Genomic DNA, 11,443 nt, shown 5'->3' on the forward strand with positions numbered 1-11,443 from the left:
GGGCACCCACTGGAACTCCTCGCCGGTGGCACGCTAGAGCTTATCGGCCCACCTCCATGCAGCAATGAGGCGCTTACCACCTTTGACGTTTCTCACGAAGTACCTGTCTTCGGACACCTCCTCCGCACGACGACGTGCCCGCCCCCAAAGCTCCACCGCCTCGCTTTCCAGGCGGCATCACGGGCTTCACAGGACAATTGGTACCTGGCTTCCTCCTCCGCCATCTCCTTCTTGAACGCCACTTTGCTGGCTTTCTCAGCCGGCCACAGGGACTTCCACATACAATGATTGTACTAGCCCAAAACCACTCCAAAGTTGGGGGGTCTGGCGCGACCTTGTCCAGCGACGCGTAGGGGTCCTCCTTGTCAATGCTCTTCGACTTAGCGTCCTCGGGGGACGGCGCCTCCTCGTCGGTGCGTGGGCAGATCGGGGGCGCCGTGGCCGAGATTTGAGAGAGAGAGAGAGAGGGAGGGAGCGAGGGAAGGATGTAGATGAGAATGCAGGCAGGACGACGTGAGCAAGGTAGTATTTATTGGCGGCCGAAATCTAGATCGACGGGGAGAGTACACATGCCGGTCGCCGGAATTTACAAGTACTGTAGTTTGAATTACACACGATTCCCACAGCAAAATCCGTGTGTAAACTTAATAGCTGATGGTTTCCAATACGGAACCGTGTCTGATTCATAACCCGCGCCACTCACCTTCCAAACCTCGAGGCGCAAAATAGAGTGTCAATTGTGTGGGGGCTGGTTGTCTTGCCAGATCTTTACATTTCCTTTTTTGAACACCAGATATTTACATCGTCTGATGATTTTTTTTAATTTTTTGGAATTTAAATGCCATGGCACTCCATGCATGTGTCCAAGCCGTGACACCAATATGTTTGAAAATTCATTCCAATTTACTGCACACGGAATTAACTCGCATACAAGTACACAATTTTTTTTCAAACCATTATGGTTAGCCGTTGCATGTATATGTAGTTCAAATTTGGATTATGGTCATTAAATGACTAGAGAATCACTTAAATGTCTTAAAAGATCTAATGACCCCTAAAATTTTCCAAATTTTGACATGACAGTTGTATTAGTGCATGTTAACTGTAGAAATTTTTTGAAGCCCATAAGAGGAAGCTATCGCCCGTTTGTCATCAAACATGCATTGTTCCCTCTCGAAACCACGAGCCTTCTGGTGAGTTGCTCTGATTTGTGAGGAGTGTGTGTCCAAACTTTCGTCAAACAGGCCAATTATTTTACCACATCATCTTGGTGGCATGACATTATGTCAAGCAAGGTTTCATGTTTTCTGATCTTTATTTTTGGAATTTGAATGGCATAGCGCTCCATGCATGTGCGTCTAGACAGTGACACCAATATGTTTGAAAATTCCTTCCAATTTACTACACATGGAATTAACTCGCACACAAGTACACAAAAATATGATTTTTTAAACCGTTATGGTTAGCCGTTGCATGTAGATGTAGTTCAAATTTGAATTACGGTCATTAAATGGCTAGAAAATCACTTAAATGTCTTTAAAAGGTCAAATGACCCCTAGAATTTTCCAAATTTTCACATGACAGTTGTAATAGTGCATGTTAAATGTAGAAATTTTTTTAAGGCCATAAGAGGAAGCTATCTCATGTTGGTCATCAAACATACACTGTTCCCTCTCGGAACCATGAGCTATCTAGTGAGTTGCTCCGGTTTGTGAGGGGTGTGTGTCCAAACTTTCATCAAACATGCCAATTTTTTTACGACATCATCTTGGTGGCATGACATTACATCAAGCAAGGTTTCGTATTTTTCTAATCATTTTTTAATTTTTTGGAATTTAAATGCCATGGCACTCCATGCATGTGTCCATGCCGTGACACAAATATGTTTGAAAGTTTCTTCTAATTTACTACACATGGAATCAACTCGCACATAAGTACACAAATATGATTTTTCAAACCGTTATGGTTAGCTGTCGCATGTACATGTAGTTCAAATTTGAATTACGGTCATTAAATAGCTAGAAATCACTTTAATGTCTTTAAAATGTCAAATGACCCCTAAAATTTTCCAAATTTTCACATGACAGTTTTATTAGTGCATGTTAAATGTAGAAAAAAATTGAAGGCCATAAGAAGAAGCTATCCCCCGTTCGTCATCAAACATGCATTGTTCCCTCTCGGAACCACGAGCCTTCTTGTGAGTTGCTCCGATTTGTGAGGGGTGTGTATCCAAACTTTCGTCAAACATGCCGAATTTTTTACCACATCATCTTGGTGGCATGACATTACATCAAGCAAGGTTTCATGTGTTTCTGATCTTTTTTTAATTTTTTGGAATTTAAATGCCATGACACTCCATGCTTAATTGTGTCATAGCCATGAGACCAATATGTTTGAAATTTCCTTCCAATTTACTACACATGGAATTAACTCGCACACAAGTAGACAAAATATGACTTCTCAAACCGTTATGGTTAACTGTTGCATGTACATGTAGTCCAAATTTGAATTAAGGTCATTGAATGGCTAGATTATCACTTAAATGTCTTAAAAGGTCAAATGACCCCTGATTTTTTTCCAAAATTTGACATGACAGTTGTATTAGTACTACAAATTTTCTCGTACATTTAGAACACCACCCGTTGCCATTTTACTCCAAATTCGTCTTTGACAGCCAATAAAAAATATCAACAACATCACACACAGTTTTTTGTAGGAACCATTTGCGATGAAAATTTGTAGGTCTATTTAAGTCTTCCTACTTAAGCTTCACCGGCTCGTATGCTCTAGTGCCGGCAACCCCCGAATCCGCGAATCCCGATCCCCATTCCCGCAACCCCTTCTTGCAAAGATGACGCCTTGGAAACGCTTCATGAAGGCCCGTACGGTGGCCGCGTCCTCCCCGAGCGCCGCTGTCGGTGTCAAAACCGGCGGATCTCGGGTAGGGGGTCCCGAACTATGCGTCTAAGGATGATGGTAACAGGAGGCGGGGGACACGATGTTTACCCAGGTTCGGGCCCTCTCTATAGAGGTAATACCCTACTTCCTGCTTGATTGATCTTGAAGAATATGGGTATTACAAGAGTATATCTACCATGAGATCGTAATGGCTAAAACCCTAGAAGTCTAGCCTGTATGATTATGATTGCCTCTACGGACTAAGCCCTCCGGTTTATATAGACATCGGAGGGGACTATGGTTATACGAAGTTGGTTACAGAGAAAGGAATCTAAACATCCGAACCCAAGCTTGCCATCCACGTAAAGGAGAGTCCCATCAGGACATGGGCGAGAGTCTTTGGTCTTGTATCGTCATAGCCCACCAGTCTGGCCCATGTCAATAGTCCGAACACCCGAGGACCCCTAAATCCAGGACGCCCTCAGTAGCCCCCGAACCAATCTTTCAATGATGATGGTGCGCAGATTGTCTTCGGCATTGCAAGGCGGGTTCCTCCTCTTATTACTTCAAAGTACCTGCCTTAAAGAGCAGTATTTGGCCTTCCATTTAATGTTGCACCCATCGACTTCCACACCTTCCTGACTCCAGCTTCCACGTGTTGAGCGAATACGAGAGGTGGGGGTATTTTTGCACATACCACCCTGACCATGTAAGCAAGTTGTCTATTTAAAGAGATGGGGATCTTCAGATCCATTCCACACCAAGCGAAGAATCCTTAGAGCTTGCTAGGAGAAACCATTCCAATATGGCTAGTGCTCCCAGCTCTTCCTCCCATCCCCACGGCCTTGGAAAAGGCGATTGGGAGAGATGTTCCATATCCCACAGTCAGCTAGTGAAGCTTCAGACAGAGGGATTTCTTCCCCCCGCGGATCTAGTCCCCGTTCGAGCAAGGTTGACTTCTTTCGACGATGGGGCTGAGGCGGAGAATTTCTCCAATCCATCCAGGGGGAACGAGTGTGCTTCGTCCCCTACTTGTTGAGAGGCATTGGATTTCCAATCCACCCGTTCCTCTGATGGCTTCTGGAGTATTACGGCCTCCAACTGCACAATTTCACTCCTGCCTCCATCCTGCACATCGCGGGTTATGTTGCTCTTTGTGAGCTATTCCTGGTTTGTGAGGCCCATTTTGAATTATGGAGGAAACTATTCTGCCTCGTCCCTCATAGCCAAGAGGGATCAATATTTGAAGTGGGCGGAGCCGAGGTATGGCGCATCACTGGGACCGGATACCTATCCGGCACGCCGAAGAAGGTATCCGAAGAGTGGCCTTCCAAATGGTTCTTTGTCGAGGACATCGCCCTTCTCGACCTAATCTGAATGGGTCTTCCCAAATTTTCAAGCGTTTTGTTGAAGAAACACCACAGCTGGTGCCCTCGGAGCCTCGGGGAGGAAGACAGTGCGGAAGTCTGTCAACTGATGAGCAAGATAAAGACGCTTGCCCAGTCTAGATTATCAATGGTCGAGGTAGTGGAAACCTCCATAGTACGTGGGGTTCAGCCACTCCAATATAGAAGGCTTCCCATGTGGCACTATAATGGGGAAGATGATGCCTCCCGCTGTTGTCGGAAGGGTCCGAACACCCCCACCGCTTTGGCTAAAATACTGGCCGAACTATACAAAGGGGAGAAAGAGGAGTTCATTCGCATTAAGCACCGAGATGGATTTTCCATGTACAATCTTCCCAGCTGGGTGAGTTCCAATCCCACTACTCTACTCAATTTACTCCCTGAGTCACTTTCCATGAACATTTAATCCGTCCATTTGTAACAGGAATGGCGGAAGATCACCAAGGGGCTCCATAGCCCCGCACCACAGCTAGAGGACCACAACCGGGACCTTGACCTTAGATTCAAAGAGGATCCGGATATATTCATGGAGCTCAAGGATGGAGTGTTTTACCAGGAGAGCCATGACGGTGCGGAAGTGGCCATCACCGCCGACTATCCCGGTCTTCTCCCTGCCTCACACGTAAGTAATTAGGAGACATCTCCTCCTAAAGTACTTCCTCATTCTGCCTCACCCACCGCACTATCTCGTGCTCCAAAGGGGAGGCGCTCGGCACGCCATGCTGCACCAGAGGCGACTCACAAGAGAGCGGCGCCTATGCCGGGCAGGCCTTCGAAGAGGAAGGAAAATGAAAACACGGCCGAGCCTTCATCAAAGAGGTATGGCTTTTTAAATACGCTTCTTGGCTGTCACATCGAAGTATAACACTGTCTGTTGTGTCTTATCAGAAAAAATGTTCGCCGGACTATGTTTGGGGATCCTGCCGGTCATGCCTCTACCAGCCAGATTCCAGACCCAAGGACCGAGGCTGACGCGGGAGTGACACTGGATTGTCCTTCTGCAGAGGATTTGGATGATGTATCCGTCACAAACTCTAAAGTGGAAAGTGCCATGAATCATCGGCGTCGGCGGGCCACTCTTCGCAACCCCGGTTTTTCAGAAGAGGCATTCAATGCCTTCAGCTCGGATGATGCATATATCCGAGCTGCTCGAGATGGGCTTACCAGAGCCACTGACCAATATTTGAAAGATATGCGGGTAAGTACACATTTGTACAAATCTGATAATTATATACCAATAGCCCCTGAGACTTGAAACAGTTGATACAACCGATTTAAGGATCATCATATATCCAGGTGCTCACAGAGAAGAACAACCTGTTGTCTCAAGAGCTAGAAAAGTGTCGGACCCAGCTAGCTGTTGCGACCGTCGAACTAGAGAAATCCAAGAAGGCAGTGCCTGGTAATGTTCCCCTCTATCGAGAAAACATAATCATATACTAGGAATATTAATACAGGTGCATATCTTATGGCAAAATCGTCAGATCATCCAGGAGAGGCACCGGAAGTCGCACAAGCGGGTGAACTAGAAGACAAAAGGCAACTGGCCGCAGGCGAACGTATACTGACACGGGTCAGGGAGGAGAAAAACAAGCTCCATGATTCCAACACCCAGCTGGGCGAAGAACTAAAAGATGTGCGGGCCCAGCTGGATGACTCCGTGAAGGAAAATAAGAGGCTGCGAGGCGGCATATTTAGTATGTGTTCAAACTTACCTCCGTGTATTTCGGCGAGGAAATGTACTGACAGAGTTATGTTTGTAGGTATGCTGTCCAGCTGTCCCAAAGAGGAGATGTCCGGATCTTTGGGCGATCTGCTAAAAGATTTGTTGCAAATGCATGAGAGAGCTCGGCAGGCGATGCAAAGTATCGCCAAGGCCTTATGGCCATCCGCCTCCCCTCCAAGAAGTATGGAGGAGCTTGTACATCTATTCAAGGGAGCATGGCGGCGCTTCCGATTATGGAAGATATCGGCTTGCCGGGAAGGTGCGCGAGAGGCCTGGGCCATGGTGAAAACATGGTATACCAAGCTCAATCTGAATCATATGGCCCGGGTCGGACCTTTAGGGTCAGATGGAAAAGAGATTCCCGTTAGTTTGGTGTATGACTAGGTAAACATAGCCGCCAAGTATTCCCAACAGGATTGTAAGCTAGATAGCCTGTTAGATGGCATAGAGGAAGAAGTTTTTGAGTCCAAGTGACTATGTACTTCAATTGACAAGTTTGTCCCTAGCCGGATTATAAAATGATTTTCATGGCGGACCTTTTCGCTTCGACCTCTGGAACCGAAGGTGCGGAGTGCTTTCGAATACCCGCTCGGTAATATAGACCGGGGTATGCATGGAAGCCATGCATAGGGGTCATAGTTGCTTGAACAGACAAGTATCCGGCTAGCTATGTTATATTACATTGTGATCGTACGAAACATCTTCTAGTGAGAATAGTTCCGTTAAGGGTTCCTTTCACTGGGTCAGCATGCGTTAACGTGCATGTCCGAACTGTGATTGAAAGATCGCAACATACGTAACATCTGGGGTTCATAGTGTAACGAGTAAAAAACATCTTTAGTCCACCGACTGAATATTCCCTTAAGAACGCTAGCTTTTGGATTCACCCAGTCTGAGGTACACATCCAGATGACCCGACAGTAACAATCGCAGAGGTGCTCCCTTTATACCCTAGCCGAACTAACAGGAACGTAGGGCATAAGCACAAGAGCCAGGCAACCCGGCTTGGCCAAAACTTAAGTCATATCGATGAATATAATGGTGAAGAAAAGGACGCGGAAAAGATACACATGTGGTGAGCTTAATGCTCAGAAAATAATAATAATCAGCTTCTGTACAAGAAGCCCCCAGGTATAATTGACGTACATATTTGTGGATGTGTGCGTCGTAGGTGTACGGTTTAGCCGCACAAGAGCTTTAAGGCTAAAAAAGAAAATGTGAAAAGAGAGGAAAAACAAATAAATAATGGAAACAAAAGGGAGAAGGAGATGAACGAAGAGTTCAACGCTAGGCATAGAATCTTCGGAGTCTGGCCGCGTTCCATGGGTTCGGCTCTAGGCGATTGTCTGATGCATCCCGCAGGCGGTACGCTCCTCCGGTGAGGACTTTGTCAATGATGAAGGGACCCTCCCACTTGGGCTTGAGTTTGTCCTTTTTGTTCTCTGGCAAGCCTAGAACGAGTTCGCCAACAGTATAAGTCTTGGCCCGTACTTCTCTGCTTTGATATCTGCGGGCCTGTTGTTGATAAAATGCGAAACGGGCCTTTGCGACGTCGCGCTCCTCCTCCAGGGCATCTAAACCGTCCTGCCGATCAAGCTCTGCCTCTCTCTCTTCGTACATGCGCACTCGAGGTGAGTCATGAATAATGTCGCAGGGTAACACAGCCTCTACGCCGTACACCATGAAGAAAGGTGTATATCCGGTAGTGCGATTGGGCGTGGTCCGCAGCCCCCAAAGTATAGAGTCGAGCTCCTTGACCCAGTGCTTCTCTAATTCTTTCAAATACCGCACTAGTCTGGGCTTAATGCCGCTCATAATAAGACCATTGGCTCGTTCGACTTGACCGTTTGTTTGTGGGTGATAGACGGTGGCGTAATAGAGCTTAATGCCCAGATTAGCACACCAGGTTTTCACTTCATCGGTTGTGAAATTGGAGCCGTTATCGGTGATGATACCGTGTGGAACACCATAACGGTGCACAACGTCAGATATAAAGTCTATCACTGGTCCGGCTTCGGCCGTTTTAACTGGTTTGGCCTCTATCCACTTAGTGAATTTATCCACCATAACCAACGGATATTTTTTCTTATGGCTTCCTCCTTTAAGGGGTCCGACCATATCAAGTCCCCAGACCGCGAAAGGCCAAGTGATGGGGATTGTTTGTAGAGCGATGGGTGGCATATGGCTTTGGTTGGTGAAAAGCTAGCATCTGACGCAATGTTGGACAAGGTCCTGTGCATCTGCTCAGGCCGTCGACCAATAGATACCTGTACGGAAGGCCTTGCTTACAAGGGCCCGAGCCGCGGCGTGGTGACCACCAAGACCGACATGAATTTCAGCCAAGAGCTGCCGCCCTTCTTCCTCGGAGATACATCTTTGAAGTACTCCGGTAGCGCTTTTCTTGTAGAGTTCTTTGTCGTGAACCTTGTAGGCTTTAGAGCGCCGGACAATGCAGTGCGCCTCATTCTAATCCTCAGGGAGTCCTTGCCTATTAAGGTAGGCCAAGAAGGGTTCGGTCCATGGGGCAATGACTGCCATGATGAGATGGGCCGATGGTGTTATTTCGGTGGCTGAGCCCCCGATGATATCGATGTGTTCAGAATCTAGGGTTATAGTCGGATCCGGATTGGTTTTCCCGCTCTCCCCTTGCCACACCACGGATGGCTTGAAGAGCCTTTCCAAAAAGATGTTAGGTGGGACGGGATCTGTCACACCCTAGCTAGTCATGCATTAGAGTGTTGCATCATGTTTACTTTTTCATCAGAAACTTGAAATGGGGATGACAGAACCCCCAGTCCCCTCTGATAACCAACTAGGGTTTACTAAAATAATTTTCAATGAACCTGAAATGCCCTTCTAAAATGCCCATCATTTTTGCCTTGGTTCAGAACCTCTGCCAAAAATGGTGCACACTTTTCTAGGCCATCCTAGGGTTCTTGAGTTAAACCATAACTATTTGAATTTGGGCATTTAAAATAATATAAAATATTTAAATGCTCAAATATCTCCAAACTAAAATGTTTCATGCTGGAAATATTCCAACTATGGACCAGGAGTAGTTTGGTGATTTTTGGAGTTGTCTAGGTATTTTATTTAATTCAACAAAGTTGCAGAAGTATTAAAAAAAAACAGGAAACAGAAAATAAATAAAGGGAGAAGCTTACCTGAGCTCCCCCCTGTGCGGCCCAGCCCAGCCGGCCCAGCACTATGCTGGCCCGTGCCAGCCAGCTGCTTCCCCTCGCCAGAGCAGGCAGGGAGGTGAGCATGGCGCGCCCGAGCTCGCCACGCACCACCCAGCCTCTCTGCATCGCCCTGGTCGCCGTTGCGCCGCGTGGATCGTCTTCTGGTCGTCGTCCCGACCTCGCCGACACCCCATTCACTCTCCCCCGTTTCTCCCTCGCTCTCTCCCTCTCACGGCCGAAGCACACCGTCGCCGCCGTTCGCCTTAGCCACTGCCTCCGACCACCCCTCGCTCCCCCGAGTAGCTCAGAAGCTCCGCCTCGACTCCCTCTTCCTCCCCACCGCTCCACGAGTCCCCGGAAGCCCTGCATCGCCGCCACGTCGCCGTTCCCCTCTTCGGACTCCGACCACCGTCGCCGACGAATTCGCCGTCTCCAGCGCGTCCCCGAGCCCGCTTCGACGCCCACTGCAACCGCGGTGAGCTACGCCACCGTTTCCCCCTTCTTCCCGGCTCTCTCCCGACCCCTAGGCCCTAGCCCCACCGCGGCCGAAAGCTTCACGCCGCCGGCGATGTCGCCGTCGTGGCCACGGTCGCCGTAGCGCCCAACCGAGCTCACCATCGTGCTCCACATCTCACCAGGAGCACGTAGCACGCTCCAACACCCCCCCTAACGTCCTGCAACACCGTTCCCGTGCACGACCGAACCCCGGCAGCCGCAACCGAGCTCGCCGCCGTCGACTCCGGCCACCCCGACCCCAACTGACTCCGCCAAGAGCCGCGGGTCGTCCTCAGCTTCACTCCGGTGATCGCCACGTTCCATTTGGTGGCCGAAACGACCAAAACCACTATCGCCGCCGCACTGTTGGTCGCCGCCGGCCAGAACTCCGGCGAGCTGACGTGGCCTAGTTGATTAACCACTAATCCACCCCCTACAGACGCTGACAGTGGGCCCCAGGGGTTAGTCAAAGCTAACCAGCCCGGGGTCAACACGGGATTAGCCCTGTGACACTGACGTGTGGACCCCACACGTCAGGTTTGACCCGAGCCAGCTCTGTTGACCTGCTGATGTCACTGTGACGTCAGGCTGACGCAGTAATTGAATTTCTGGATTTAAATTAAATCAGGAAATTCCAGAATATTATTTAAACTTCAAAAATTCATAACTTTTATTCTGTAACTCCAAATTGGACAAATAATATATGAAAAATGATCAGAAAAATCCAATCTATCCATCTGTACCATTTTCATGCATGATCAAACAAGTTAAGTTGATGTTTTAATCAGAACAAGAAAAGGCACTTTAAAAGGCCATATTTGAATTTGGAATTTGAATCTTTGATTCAAATTTGCTCAAACACATCTGGTTTTAGTTGCATTAGCCCAACACACCCATATTGCCATGTTTCATGCATGCATCATATTGTTGCACATTGTTTGGTGATGCCTGTGTATCGTTATCCTTTGCGACAGGATCTGTCCCTGAGGAGTACCGTGATTACCCTAACGAGGAATCGTATCCGTGCAACGAACCATCAGGCAAGCAACCAACCATTTGATCATATCGATACAATCCCATGTTCTCGCTCCTGCTCTCTTTTACTGCATTAAGACAACGCGATTCAAACTGCTGTGTGCTACGGTAGTTGAACCCATTTCCTCTGCATGACCTGTCATTGCCACAGTAACTAGATGAAACCCACTAGCATGTGTAGGAGTTGATTGAGCCATATGTATGTGTTGTTCCTACCTTGCTATGCCTGCTATGCTTAGAGTTGTGTCAGGTCTGGTTCATCTGGGTGATGGGCTAGAGTGAAATGATTATGTCGGTAATGAGAGTGGTGTGGTGAACACGATTTGGTAAAGGTATCGATGAGAGGCCATGTAGGAGTACATGGTGGGTTGTTTCATTGAAGCCGACCTTAAGCACTGAGATCTGTATGTGTGATTTAAGAATCAGCTACTACCATGCATTGGGCCCGAAACCAATGGACCCTCTCGGCTTCTTATTCACCCTAGTTCTCCGTCCAGGAGTTGCAAGTAGTTTCTGGTGTTTGTAGCCTACTGGAGGCCGTGGACAGCGCTGACTGTAGGGGTGGGCTGTGATGCGGTAGGTACGTGGCACGGTGTACCGAATACCCGTTAGGTATTTCGGGAACCCTGTTCACATCGTTCGGGGCCGTATGGGAAACCTCGGCCGGACTCCCTGCGGATGGAACCTGGATAGGCGATAAA

Source organism: Triticum dicoccoides, chromosome 1B (assembly GCF_002162155.2).
Source record: "Triticum dicoccoides isolate Atlit2015 ecotype Zavitan chromosome 1B, WEW_v2.0, whole genome shotgun sequence".
In the NCBI taxonomy this organism is placed as follows: Eukaryota; Viridiplantae; Streptophyta; class Magnoliopsida; order Poales; family Poaceae; genus Triticum; species Triticum dicoccoides.